The 15,071-nt window shown below is 31.1% G+C and overlaps 1 protein-coding gene across 1 annotated transcript in view; it reads right to left on the reverse strand.

The window, feature by feature from the left end:
• LOC105206032 (protein Dr1) overlaps positions 1–14,635 on the reverse strand; it is a 37,847-nt gene extending 23,212 nt beyond the window's left edge. Inside the window, exon 1 of the mRNA XM_026138073.2 lies at positions 14,481–14,635. The gene's annotated coding sequence lies outside the window, so the exon portion shown is untranslated. The remainder of the gene's footprint in view (positions 1–14,480) is intronic.
• Positions 14,636–15,071: the final 436 nt, after the last annotated feature.

The raw sequence follows: 15,071 nt of genomic DNA on the forward strand, positions 1-15,071 counted from the left end.
TCTAAAAGTTTACGCCATGATTCTCATGTACATTTATATAGTTTGATGGGAATTTTTTACATATAGGTATGTATATAAAATTTTTTACATATACAGGATTACCCAGAAAATCTGCCTATATCCTCAATGTTAATGGAGCAAGTGAAACTGAGAAGAAAAGTTCTGTATCATTTTTCAAAATTTGCAATAGTTTTCAAATAATAATATATTAAAGTCAAACGAATAAGAGCGCGCGGAGAGACAAGCGGTCGCTTGCTTGAGCCGTAGGACCGCCTACCGTGACGTAGGCGTGACAGTAACGCGCGAAGAGGGGAAAGATAGCTTCGCACCGCCGCTACCTCATGTTCCTGCACCGCGTTGAGGCACGCGTCAAGGCTATACACTTGCGATCATAATTATTAACCCTTAAACACATAAGTGGGTCTGAGAAACCCCATATAAAGTTTTGAACGCTTGCTATGTGAAAACGGAATGAGATAAGAGGTTCGGACCAAGACGTAAAAAAAGTTTGAAATCTTCTCTTTCGATTGATATGGTTGATCAACTTTTTTGGTCAACTAGAATTCGAACGGCACGGCAGCAAAGTTTTGTTAGGGTCAATGCGACCCATATAGTGTGTAAGTGAAACTTTTTTTGTGAGTATTTTACATAAAAAAGCTGGACAAAATACGTTCAAACAAGTCGGTTTGCGGATGTTACTTGCATATACTCTGTTTAAAGTTGGAATACTATAAAATGCTGTAGAAAAGGGAGATTTTCCGAAATATATCATGAAACACATCAATTTTCAATTTTAGACACGATTTAATCAAAAATACCTCATATTTGCCTTGTTACATAAGTACATTTTTTAATAGAAATGACAATGACATAATTTTTTTTTGAAAGTCTAAATCTTTAGCTTTAAAACGCCGTATTGTAAAGTTCTTCAAAGTTTTTTGTTGTAAAGATATGATTTTTGTTTTTAAGTTGATTTTTAGATGCCCAGAAATACCTCATATTCTCCATGTTACATAATTATACTTTTTAAAAGAAATGATTTTGCCAAATCTTATTTTGATAGTGTGATTTTTTAGCTTTAAAACGCCGTATTTGAAAGTCCTTATACGTTTTTTGTTGCAAAAATATGATTTTTTGAAGGAAAAGTGGATTTTTGACCAATTTCTCGTTTTTGCTTAATGGTTTTCCTTTTATAACTAAACAATAAATTATTTTTCGGCCACTTGTGCAGTCACACTCCTGAGATTTCGAACTTTTGTTTAAAAAAAAAATTGTAGAAAAATGTTGATTGTAATCAAAGTTATAGTTTCTCAAAATTGAAAAAGTCTTCCAGACCCAAAAATGTGTTTCCGTATTTTACAGGATCGGTGTGTTTAAGGGTTAAGAATTCTGTTCTTTGTAATATTTCTATCACTTTTTATAGCAAAAAAACAAAAAGTTAAATAATGTAACTTGGCGAATGTAGCTTTGCACCTTTCCCTCTAAAGTACAAGAACACAGTAAATATTATCCTTTTAAAAAATAGTTCTAATTAATACTATTCAAATCTCACCATTATGTGTAATTTTAAGAACAAAATTTTGACTATTTCCATTTCTTTACACTTTTCATATTAAACACTGTAAGATACTCAGATAAATAGCATCATGCTGATTATAATTTATCGCAGTTCTAACGACAGTTTTGATTAAAAATATTTACGTAATAATATAGCACATTGTAACTGTATATGTAAGTAATGTCATTAAATGTAATTTAATATTATATATTATTATTAAAAAAAATATAAAGTCTAACATTAAAAAATATGTTGATGCTGGAATTGTGCTTAAATTGATAATTGCAAAATATTCTATTAAAACGGCGATAAATAATCAGCACCACACTTTCTCCGAATATTGTGCCGTGTTTAAAAGTATAAGAAAAGTAAGAGTTTATATTTATTTTTTAAATTACACATTATGGTGGGACTCAAAAATCATCAATTTAAGCACAATTACAGCAGCAACATATTTTTTAATGTTAAACTTTATACTTTTTTATATACAATTAACACATGAAAAATAGGTTAATAAGAGTCAGCGCAGGTCAAAGAGCGCAATCACAAGTATCGATATTGAATTTATCATTTATTTAAAATTACAAAACGAACATTTCGACTCGCTTTGGAGTCATCTTATGCCATAACTATATCATCCACATATCTGAAGTAAAATGATAAACAAATTCCAATTTTTTCAAGAGCCTTAGCCTCCAAATCTTGCATGACGAGGTCAGCGATTATAGGTGAAAGTGGAGAACCCATGGGGGTGCCAAATTTTTATTTGTTGTACCTGTTATCAAAACTAAAATATGTGGAGTCCATAATAAACCTGAGAGCCTGCAAAAATTGCTCCTTCGGCATGCTGCAAGCATTTATAAAGTGTTCCCACCTGTTAAAGATGTTTTCTAATGCTAACTCTGTTGGGATGTTGATAAACAAGGAAACAACATCCAAAGAAATGGGAATGCAGTCTGGAAGCATTCACCCCTGAGTTTTTGAACCAGTTGAAAACTAATGTCTACTCTACTTGGAGCTTCAAGAATGTTTTATGAAATAAGTTCATGCAAAAAAGTGGTCAGACCGTAAAGGGGGCTACCAGTTAATAAAATAATTAACTTGAAAGAAACTCCCTGTTTGTGGACCTTAGAAAGACCATACGTCCTCGGGAGGTTGCCTTCGCTACAGTACATTTTCTTATATTTGGCCTCCGTGATATAACTGCGTTTTTTCCACCTCGTCAGCAAATCCCGCGCATTCTTTATCAAAGTGTTGATCGGGTCTTTCTTAATATTGTATGTATGTAAGTGTCCTGATCTTCAAGCATCCGCGATATTTCTTGTTTATAAGTATTACTGTTTAAAGCTACTGTGATGTTGCCTTTGTGAAAATTATTCCTGGATTATTTCGCATAAATATTATTGTAGATTTCATCAAGAAGTTTAGTCTATCAGTGACTGCATTTTTTTACTGTAGCAACAAAAGAATATTGTTGAAAATTGGTATCGAAAGATTTCGGACGTTTAAATGTTGATCTGGTCTCAATTTGTACAAGTTATTCTCAATATTTTTTATGTATTCAAAAATTGCTTTTCTTTTGTCGACCAACGGTAGGGAAAAATTGTCTCCTAATTGTAAAAAAATTTGTATTTCTTTCAGAATCTGGGCTGCTCATAAGTTAATGAACCATTTTTCCCTGATATTTAAAAAGGCGGAGTCATTCGTTGATTTAAGAAAAACTTTTGGGTCAACATGAACTACCTGTGAGGAAAAATTGTTAGTTGACCATGACAAAAAATCTGGTTCTACACTGTCATTCAACGTCGTTTCAGAAGTCAAAATGTCCCTGTTCTTGTGAGAATAGTAGTAATTGACTGGTTTGATTCTGTCAACAAGGTGTTTACTAGTCTTGAGGATCAACCCATTCAGCTTCTCGTTCAACTTTTTATGTTCCTGATTAAGTTGAAAATGGAGAGTAACCTCCTGTCTGTTGAAAAAGGCTTGACAGATATTAGCTGGACAGACATTAACATGTCGCGAGATTTGCCTACAAAGATAGAAAATTTGATGTTGGAAATGGTTGACAGATCTAAAAACGTCATTTAGCTCAGTTTTCAGAATTCTTGAAAAAATCGGAATTCGTTTGCCATTTTACTTTAGATACGTGGATGATATAGTTATGGCAGTTCCAAATTATTTAGTTGACTTCACATTAACGCGTTTCACCCAAGAATACAGTTTACGTTGGAGAGAGAGGGCGATAGGAGAGATTTTTTGGACATCACTATCATTAAAGACAACAATAAGTTGATGTTTGATTGGTTTCACAAGCCCACTTATTCAGGCCGATACTTAAATTTTTTTTCAGCTCACCCTTTATCACAAAAAGAGGGACTGTCATGGGAATGATTGACAGGGCATTTTTATTATCTGACGCCAAATTTCATCAAAAGAATATTGAGTTTATTGTTAAAACCTTATTAATTAATGCCTACCCCCCCCCCCGCTAAATTTATTTTCAAAACAATCAATAACCGTCTAAAATCCCTTATTCATAAAAGCACACTAAGACAGACAGACAATGATATCGGCATTAACACTACAAGTGAAAAAGCGTGATGGTTTTTGTTGCCATATATTCCTACAATTTCAGATAAATTTAAGACTATTACAAATAATTTAAATGTAAAATTAGCATTTCTTAGTCTCAATAAATTGAGCAGAGTAATCAAAGTACAAAAAAATGTTCTCCCAATTAAAAAAAAAAAAAAAAATGTGTATTAAATTGCATGTAAAGACTGCAAGGCGTCATGTGTGGGCCAAACCAGCAGAAAATTGAAAACAAGAATTAATGAGTATCGCAACCACATTAATTGAAACACGCACAGTCACTCTGTCATTACAAAACACAGACTTATTTGTAATCACGAATTGGATTGGAAAAATATCAAAATCTTAGATAATGAGCGCTTGGGCAGGCGGTTAATTTCCAAAATGCTACATATTCATTTACAAGATAAAAGTCTCAACTTACAAACGGACACCGAATATTTGTAACATGCGTATCATTCGTTATTAAGTAAATTATAATCGATTTAATCCGTCAAAATGATACACGGTTAACTAATTTTTTTTGTAATATTTAACTCACCGTCAATTTATTCTATATATTTTTGGTACTTATGCATTTGAATTTGCCGTTGTTTATTTTCAACCGTCTGACCTTCTGCGTAACGTTCAGGTAAGATGTAATGTTCTGGACAATTAGTATGCATTCGGACTCGAAACCGTGAGCACGTGTTGGTGTGAAACGAGTAACGTTTAAGTGCTTACTTCGTCAAGAGAAATTAATGTCCACAGATAAAACTTATCTCAAGCTTCGTTAGTCGTCATCAGATGGAGATCCACGAGTACATACAGTTGTAACTAAAATAATTTTTTGAGATCTAAAATAATCATTTGACAATTATATAGTGAAGTATCACTTCTTGCGACACGACGACGAGAAAATATAGTCTCAATTAGAATAATTTTTTAAGATTCAAAATAATTATACGATAGTTATACAGTTAAGTGTCATGTCTTGCGATACTGGTGCAGTTAAAAATGCCACCACAAATTTGTCAAATCGTTGACGACTTGAATGCTCCCCGTTTTTGATGACTGATGACGGTTTCTTTTTCTATTGCCTGTACTATTTTTTGTTGTGCTAAAGATGACTGACTCCAAAGCGAGTCAAAACGTTCGTTTTGTAATTTTAAATTAAATGATTCAATTTTGATACTTGTGATTGCGCTCTTTGACCCGCGCTGACTCTTATTAGCCTACTTTCCACTTATTAATTGTATTTAAATTTCGAGTCCGGAACTAATTGTTTATTTTTTTATAAAAAAAATGTATTAAATTACATTTAATGACATTACTTACATGTACAGTTACAACGTGCTATATTATTACGTAAATATTTCTAATCAAAACTGTCGTTAGAACTGTGATAAATTATAATCAGCATAATGCTATTTATCCAAGTATCTTACAGTGTTTAATATGAAAAGTATAAAGAAATGGAAATAATTAAAATTTTGTTCTTAAAATTACATGTAATGGTGAGATTCGAATAGTATTAATTAGAACTATTTTTTAAAAAGATAATATTTACTGTGTTCTTGTAGTTTAGAGGGAGAGGTGTAATGCTACATTCGCCAAGTTACATTATTTAACTTTTTGTTTTTTTGCTATAAAAAGTGATAGAAATGCAGGAACATGAGGTAGCGGCGCCGCGGCGGTGCGAAGCTATCCTTCCCCTCTCCGCGCGTTACTCACTGTCACGCCTACTGTCAAGCCGCGGTAGGCGGTCCTACGCCTCAAGCAGACAACCGCTTGTCTCTCCGCGCGCTCTTATTCGTTTGACTTTAATATTTTATTACTAAAAAATTATTGCAAATTTTGAAAAATGGCAAAAAACTTTTCTTCTCAGTTTCACTTGCTCTATCAACCCATGAAGGTATAGGCAGATTTTCTGGATATAATACTAATATATCCATACTCACCCTATATATAATACTAATAAAATGATCAATATTCACACAATTTATTTGGGTCCTCACTTATTCCTTTAACCTCAATTTCATCAATGGATTTTTTGGATCCGAAGAAAGGTGTAATCGATTGGCATCTCTGTATGGTTGATTCTATAGGATTTTCAATTGTACTCAAAATCACTTTGAACCTTCCTTTGTTAAGCATCTTTTGACAGTAATTTAATTGTATTCAAACGCTTTAAAAATTTAACTTGAAACTCGAACAAGGAGATTCGTAAGTCTATGATTCTCTTAAAAATAAATATTCTAATGAGAAAATAATTTCATTTATAGAAAAACGTATTTTTATCATGAAAGTGATGCACCATTAACTGCACTTGCTTCAAATAATAAAATCATAAGTTAAAAAATAAAAAAATTTTTTGGCAAAATATTTAACTGCTTTCTCTTAAAATTTATGTTTTACTTCAAGATAATTTAATAATTAATTTTTATAACGAAAGATTGAATAAAGGAGCATGCATTTTATATTTCTTTCAATATCAAAATTATGTTTACAAAAATCATAATTATATTATTATCATAATTCCTAAAAATTATATCCTAAAATTATAATCCTTCATACCTTTTGTAGTAATGTTTATCAATAAACAACTTTTGTTTGTGTTACAATATTATATAACAAGAAAAATACCAAACCTAAGAATCTGCTTTTTAAATTTTATCAACTTTTAACTGATATTGTATTGCTAAAAATTTTTTAAATACAATTCTAATTAAAATACATATTATTAGACGTCGATATAAAACTCAAGTATGAAAATTGAATGACACACACAATCTCTCTCTCTCTCTCTCTCTCTCTCTCTCTTGCACGCACGCACACGCACACGCACTCTCACTTTCTTCCTCTCAGTAAATGAAAAGCAGCAATAGTAGTTCCTGTAGTTTTTGTATCTAAAGATATAAAAAAAAAAACAAAAAAAATTGAAGAATTTAGATCAATTATCTATTGGAGATCAGGGTTTAGAACCAAGCATTCATATGAGACAGCTTTATAATGGGTTATATTTAGGATTTGCTAAAGTGAATTTTATTGAGTTGAACCCACCTAAAAAGCCCCTTTTAAACTTACTTACAAAAACCTACTAAAAGAAGTCCAATTAAAATTTAATAATAGTGAAAGCATTACTTCTTTCTCCACAAAAAGATTACCTCCACGTATTATTGTATCGTTTAACATTCAGTGAACAATAAAGATAAAATGATCCATGCGGTCACTTGGGTAATGTTTTCAAACGCAACCCTAACAAAGTATTCAAAGTAATAGAAAGTTAAAATTTTCGTGCAAGAATTTCGTGCAAGTTCGAATATTTTTATAAAGAAATTTTCAAACATTTTGATTTTTTCAAAATTGAAAAATTTCCGATATAACTAGTTCTATAAATTGTAAAATAAATAAATAAAAACTGAAATTTTCGCCTTTAAATACACTTTTACGTAAAATTATTAGAAGTTATTGCAATTTTTCCTGCAATTATTTATTAAATTCTAATGTACAGATTTTATAATTTCTCAACGTCATTTTCTTGAAAAAGTTTTCAAAAAATCTATTATTAGGAGTACAAATTGAAAACCGCCGTTTTCCAGTAGATGGCGCCAGCGGTAAATGCTGGCGCCAAACGTTAGATCAAAAATTTTAAATGCAAGGTTGGGCATCTGGCAACAATTCCTTATCATTGCAGTTGTAAATTTTTATCGGCGTTATATATTTTTTTGTGATTGAAAATGTCGAAATTTGTGCCCAATAAGTGTCATTTGCGGGAAGTTTTGCTTTTTGCCTTCAATTCGAAAAAATCTGCGGCTGAGGCGCGTCGAATGATTGTAAAAACTTATTGTGAGGCTTCCATTAGTGAAAGAACGTGTCGAGAATGGTTCCAACGCTTCAAAAGTGGTGATTTCGGCGTAGAAGACAAGGAGCGTCCCGGACAGGTGAAAAAGTTTGAAGACGCACAATTGGAAACATTACTGAATGAAGATTCATCTCAAACGCAACAGGAGCTTGCAGATTCATTGGGCGTGACTCAACAAGCTATTTCACATTGTTTGAAAACCATGGGAATGATCCAAAAGCATGGACACTGGGTGCTATACGAATTAAAACCGAGAGACGTCGAACGGCGTTTTTTCGCGTGCGAACAGCTGCTCCAACGGCAAAAACGGAAGGGTTTTCTGCATCGTATTGTAACCGGCGATGAAAAGTGGATCCATTATGATAATCCAAAGCGAAAAAAATCGGGGGGCTACCGCGGCCATGCATCAACATCGACGGCCAAGCCAAACATCCATGGCTCGAAGCTCATGCTGTGTATTTGGTGGGACCAGCTCGGCGTGATTTATTATGAGCTGTTGCAACCGGGTGAAACCATCACAGGAGCTCGCTACCGAACACAACTAATGCGTTTGAGCCGAGCATTGCAGGAAAAACGGCCACAATACGAGCAAAGACACGAAAAATTGATGTTGCTGCACGACAACGCTCGACCACATGTTGCTCAGATCGTTGAAACCTATCTGGAAACATTGAAATGGGACGTCTTACCTCATCCGCCATATTCTCCTGACTTCGCCCCTTCAGATTACCACTTGTTCCGATCAATGGCGCATGGCCTGGTTGAGCAGCACTTCCATTATTACGAAGAGGCCAAAAACTGGGTCAATTCGTGGATCGCCGCAAAAGACGAGCAGTTTTTTCGACGCGGGATTCGTATGCTGCCCGAAAGGTAGGAGAAAGTAGTGGCCAGCGATGGACAATACTTTCAAGAATAAGTATGTAACTATTTTTCAACAATCAATCCTCAAATTTTGACAAAAAACGGCGGTTTTCAATTTGTACTCCTAATATAAGCAACATATTTTGAGATTTCATACGCGATAAAATCATTCTTTTTCAATTTTTTAGAGAATTAAAAAAAATTGTTTAATTCAAATAATTTTTGTTTTAATTTTCATCTTTCTTCAAATATTAATTAGTTAAAAATTCCATTATTTTAGCAAAATAAAAAATCTATTATACGTAACAAACATTTCAAAACCTCATATATTTATACATATAATAAAATTATTAAAAAATATACATATAAATTTAATAAAAAATGATCGGATCTAAAGATTCGATTTAGCATGGAATGCCCCTTATATAAGTATGTATATATTGTATACATGTCTATTATATTGGGTTGTCGGGAAAATCATAACGCATTTTTGCAACAGAGGGTTCTACTTCACTTTTAGAAGTACTAGAGTCATTCGCATCTATGTTATTATTATGTCATTTGACAGTTTATAGTTCTAGTTTCATAAAAAAAAGAAAAAAAAAGAAAAAAGAGCGATTTCGTTGATTTTAATGATTTTATTAATAGATTTTATATCAAGTTCAAAATCACCAACACAGAATTTCATGAACCATCATTGGCACTGACGTTCTTGTACAGCATTGTCGCCATAAACTTTACGCAACTTTTCACTAGCTTGATGCACGTTTTTCCCTTTACGGAAGTACACCCAAGGACTTTGATTCTGTCCATGGGGAAACTTTCCAAACTGAAAAGTCGCTATCTTTCTACATACTTACAGTTTATGATTAACGTAACGACCAATAAGCTTTAGTCATTTCATTAATCATAAACTGCGAGTATGTAGAAAGTGGTGACTTCTCAGTTTGGAAAATTTCCTCATGGACAGAATCAAAGTCCTTAGGTGTACATATAAACAGTAATATAAAAATGCACAGTTTGGTCTTACATCTTCAACTTGATATAAAATCTCTAAAATCAACTAAATCGCTCAATTTTTTTTTTAGAATAAAACTAGAACTGTAAACTGTCAAATGATAATAATAACATAAATGCAAATGACTCTAGCACTTCTAAAAATAAACTAGAGCCGTCTGTTGCAAAAGTGCATCATGACTTTTCCGACAAACCAATATTATTAAATTAAATGAGTAAATAACTATTAAATAAATTAAATTAATAAATTAAACGTAAATAAATTAAATTAAAATTATTTCATAATAGAATTATCAATTAAATAGTGAATTTTATTAATCATTAGTTGACTATAAGGAATAAAAACCTAAAACCTAAAAAAACTCGAAAAAATTCCATTAGGTTGGGTTTTTTTTTAAAAACCCAAGTTTTTTCAAACCCTGATTATATCAAACTGGAAGAAGAGTATAAGTGAAGAAATGATGATAGGAGTTATATTTTTAGATTTAAGAAGAGCATTTGAGTTAATGGATAGAGATATTTTAATAAACAAAATGGAGTGATATGAAATAAAAAGGGTAATATTTAACTGATATAAAAGTTACTTAGAAAATCAGATTGCAAAAAATAAAATTTAATGAAACTTTATCAGATCCTATTGTCGTGAGTTCCAGGAGTCAGTATACGGACCATAGACTTAGGAAACTAAGGACCGTTTTTGTTTTATATAAATAATTTAACAATATTACATCGGACTAACAAAATTAAAACGCGAGAATAGAAGGGTCTATGTCAGTCACAGCGGTTCTTGGTGCTGATTAATTTTTTAATTTTGACAATTTTTGACTCAAACTGCGCGCCGCATTTTGTCGAACTTGAATGCAGTAGTAAAAATATTATTAGATTAGAAGTTATATAGATTGATTAAGTAATGCTTCAGATTTTAAGTATATTTATAAAATATAATTACTGAAGCTAATAAAGATCAACCAATTAATCAAATAAATCTCTCTTTCTCTAAATGCAGCTTATAAATATTAAAATAAATCTTGACGTCTCTTACATGCAACATGTAAAATGTCAATCATGATATTAACATACAAAATTGTTAATATAAATTGAAAAGAATTAATCTCAGATAAACTAAATCAAAAGTATATAACAAAATAAATACCTAATGCAAGTGTTCTCTGATTAAATATTCATGTTTACACAATAATGCTATTATTACATTTATTATTCTTCAGTCTATACGTGTCGCATATTTTGTTGATCTTAAAACACAGTCCTTACATAAAGCTGGAATCCACAATGTAATACATTAAATTGATGAATAATTTAATAATTTATGCTAACAAGCATCTATAAGAATCTATTCCTTCAATATCTAAACCTAGAAAAAAATTGTTTATATCTCAGATTTAGTTTTCAACTTCCTAAGGTTTCTTTACTCCAGTAGGTGCATATAAAGGCTATCTACAATATAGACTAAATGCTTATTTTTATACCTTGTATAAAGATTATGGCTGTGTTCAAAATGAGCTTATAAAGATGTTCATGTGTTTTTTCTATCATTTTATCATTGTCATTTATTAGATCAAAGCTGTCCAGGATTTGTAGTTTTAGGCTTGAAATTGAAATGTGTCAGTATTCATATCTATTGCCATTCCTATTCCTTACTTCCTTGCTATTTTGTCATAGCACGTTCAAGTTCAGGGATGACTATATGATCTGCAATAAATTTTTGAATGTGCCATTCACTGTGTTTAAAAGAATAAAATCACACGAATAAATATAGGCACTAAGATCTAGCTACAACCAAAGAAGGCTTTTTTATTATCATTGTGTTAAAAGTATTCTGTTATTAATATTATAAGATAGTATTATTCATAGTATATTTAAATATAAAAAAATATTTTCCATAAATTATATATATGTATACATCTATTAATATATATAAAAGTACAATTTTTTATATATATTTTAAACATACATTATAATTGATATTTACACATAAATTTATTATGTAAAAAAACGGAATAATTAATATTATCTTTGTCAATTTTCGGGCGACTGCCCATGTCTTTTTTAAAGTAGTTTCCCTGAAAGCTCTATTGTATTCAACAGCTATACTTTTTTTAATGTGAAATATATGTATAACATCATCTCTGAATTATGTATTAATATATATAAAAGTACAATTTTATACATATATTTTACATTAAAAGAAGAGCAACAATTGAGTAGAATAGACCTCGCAGGAAAATCACATTAAAAAATGCATTTGCAATAGTACCTCACGGGTAATACAGAAAATTATTGAAAAATATAATATTATGTATTCCATTTTGTTACAAAATAAATTTATGCATAAATTATAGATATGTATATTTAAATTTAAAATGTACGTATATACTGTACTTTTATACATACATACATACGTACGTACGTACATATGTGTGTGTGTGTGTGTGTGTGTGTGTGTGTGTGTGTGTGTGTGTGTGTGTGTGTGTGTGTGTGTGTGTGTGTGTGTGTAATATAATATAAATTATATATATATATATATATATATAATATAATATAAATTATATATATATATAATATAATATAAATTAATATAATATAATATATAATATAAATTATATATATATATATATATAATATAATATAAATTAATATAATATAATATATAATATAAATTATATATATATATATATATATATATATATAATTCATTGATAATTTTATAATTAAATATATTATGAATAATAGTATCTTATAATATTAATATGTTAAAATATTTTTAAACACAGTTGGAGGTTTGAGACAATTTAACACCAATCCCGAAATTAGACCCAGGATATCACAGCCTTCCATCAAAAATCAATTATTAAACACAAAAACACAAAATTGGAACCAAGTCAAAATCTCTGATGAACTCTGATGATAGCCAATTGTGATGCAATTGCTGATTTCAGAAATATTTTTCGTAATAGACAAACACGTCCGCACACATTCAAAATTCCAAGTGGACGATTGAAACACAGTGAATGGCACATACAAAAATTATTAACGATCTTAGACTATGTTGCTCTTGAGACTGAGTGTTACACACTACTGCAAAACAGCAATAAAGTCAGACAGCAACACATTTTAATTTCAAACCCAAAAGTACAAATCTTGGATAGCTCTATATTAGATGTAAAGGAAAGAATGACAAAAAAGCATGTTAATATTTTCATAAGTAGGTTCTAAATACAGACCTAATAATATAATAAAGATTAAAAAATAAAATATTTTATTAAAAAATAATTTAAATCTGAATACTGAATATCACAACATAATAATTCAGACTAAAACCAGTTAATTGGTCAATACTCTAATTTTGAAAAATCTGTTCATGAAATTATATTTAGCTAGAAATCATTTAATATCGCAAATAAAGATATGAACAATTGGACTAATCTATTAGCCAAAATATTTAAATGCGCTTGATCAATTCGTTCTCTATCTGAAATCATGAAGCAATTTTCAATATCATAGAAACAAAATTTAACAAAATTAACATGATTAGTATAAAGAGGAACAAGTATATATCTAAAAACGGTAATACTGAAGAATACCTACTACCTCACCGATTTTGATGAAATTAAGTTCATTCAACGCGTTTTCACATAAAAGGAACGATTATGGCAGAAAAAAGTGTCGCTCTGCCTCGCGAACCGAGATATCAATTATCAAAGTTAACGACTATTCAGGCCTAATCTAATAACCCACCCGTATTATGAATTCAGTGAAAAATAAATATATTTATTAATTATCGTGCAGAAAGTAAATGCTTGAATGGGGGGAGGGGCTTCGCCCCTCACCCCTTTATTTTTTCTATCCCAACCCATCCCGAGTCTAAGTTTTAAATTGTTTTGCGTGAAAGTTGAAAATTTCAACTACCACGCTAAACAATTTTGATTTAAAACTTAGACACAGGATAGATTGGGTTAGAAAAAATAAAGGGGGGAGAAGCGAAACCTCTCCCCCTTTCAAGCATATACTTTCCGTACAATAATTTAATAAATACTTATTTCGCTTTACATACATTTCAAATTTGCGCACTTTTCATGTATATATATGCCCACGGCGCATGCTCAAGTCGCTACATCTCGTCGATATGATAGGAATCTTAACCTGAACATTCGTCAACTTTGATAATTGATATCTCGGTTCGCGGGGCAGAGCGACACTTTTTTCTGCCAGATTCGTTCGTTTTATGTAAAAACGCGTCGAATGAACCTAATTTCTTCAAAATCGGTGAGGTAGTATGTATTCTTCAGTATTACCCTAAAAACCAAATAAAATGTTATAATGAAGTATTCTTGGAAAAGAATACTGAAATTATATAAGATTTCAGAAAAGTTATAATAAAGAATGCAAGAAAAAATAATAAAAATAAAAAAGGAAAAATAATAAATTTTTTTTCCATAAGATAATGCAATAACATGTATTTTTGTTTAATGTAATAGGTTAAACGTAAACTCAAGTTTAAACAGTAAGCTTTTACTACAATTTTGAAGCAATATTTTCTTACATATCGAAACAATTAAGCTGCTTTATATTCATATATTTTTGACTTACTTGTTGCTTTAATCTGTTTTAATGTACTGCAATCTAATTCAGGGATGGAAGCTATAAGAAAATAGAGAAACCTAAGAACGTTTTTCGTGATACCACATAGTATATGTTCGGTATGATACCATCAACCATCGAAAATCATATATACACAACACTACACTACCATTACCAACAACTAGAGTTCCTAAAATAAGAATAAAGGGCCTTGCACATGAAATGCATAACAGAGCATAAGCGTAGCATAAGATCTCTGGACCAATGGTAATCTTATGTAAATCAATATGGCAACTTTGTGCAGGATGCTCATTGGTTTATCAGTCTTATGTTGTGCTTATGTTATATTATGCAATTCATGTGCAAGATCCTTTAAGGGGCTCGCACATGAAATGCATAACATACATAACCACAACATAAGGCCGATGGACCAATGAGCATCCAGCACAAAATCGCCATATTGATTTACATAAGATTCCCATTGGTCCAGAGGTCTTATGCTACGCTTATGCTCTGTTATGCATTTCATGTGAGAGGCCCTTTAAGGCTATAACCCCTTCCATAACCGTAACGGGAGAATCCCAGATGCGCACAGGCCCA

Source organism: Solenopsis invicta, chromosome 14, assembly GCF_016802725.1.
Source record: "Solenopsis invicta isolate M01_SB chromosome 14, UNIL_Sinv_3.0, whole genome shotgun sequence".
NCBI classification, from domain to species: Eukaryota; Metazoa; Arthropoda; class Insecta; order Hymenoptera; family Formicidae; genus Solenopsis; species Solenopsis invicta.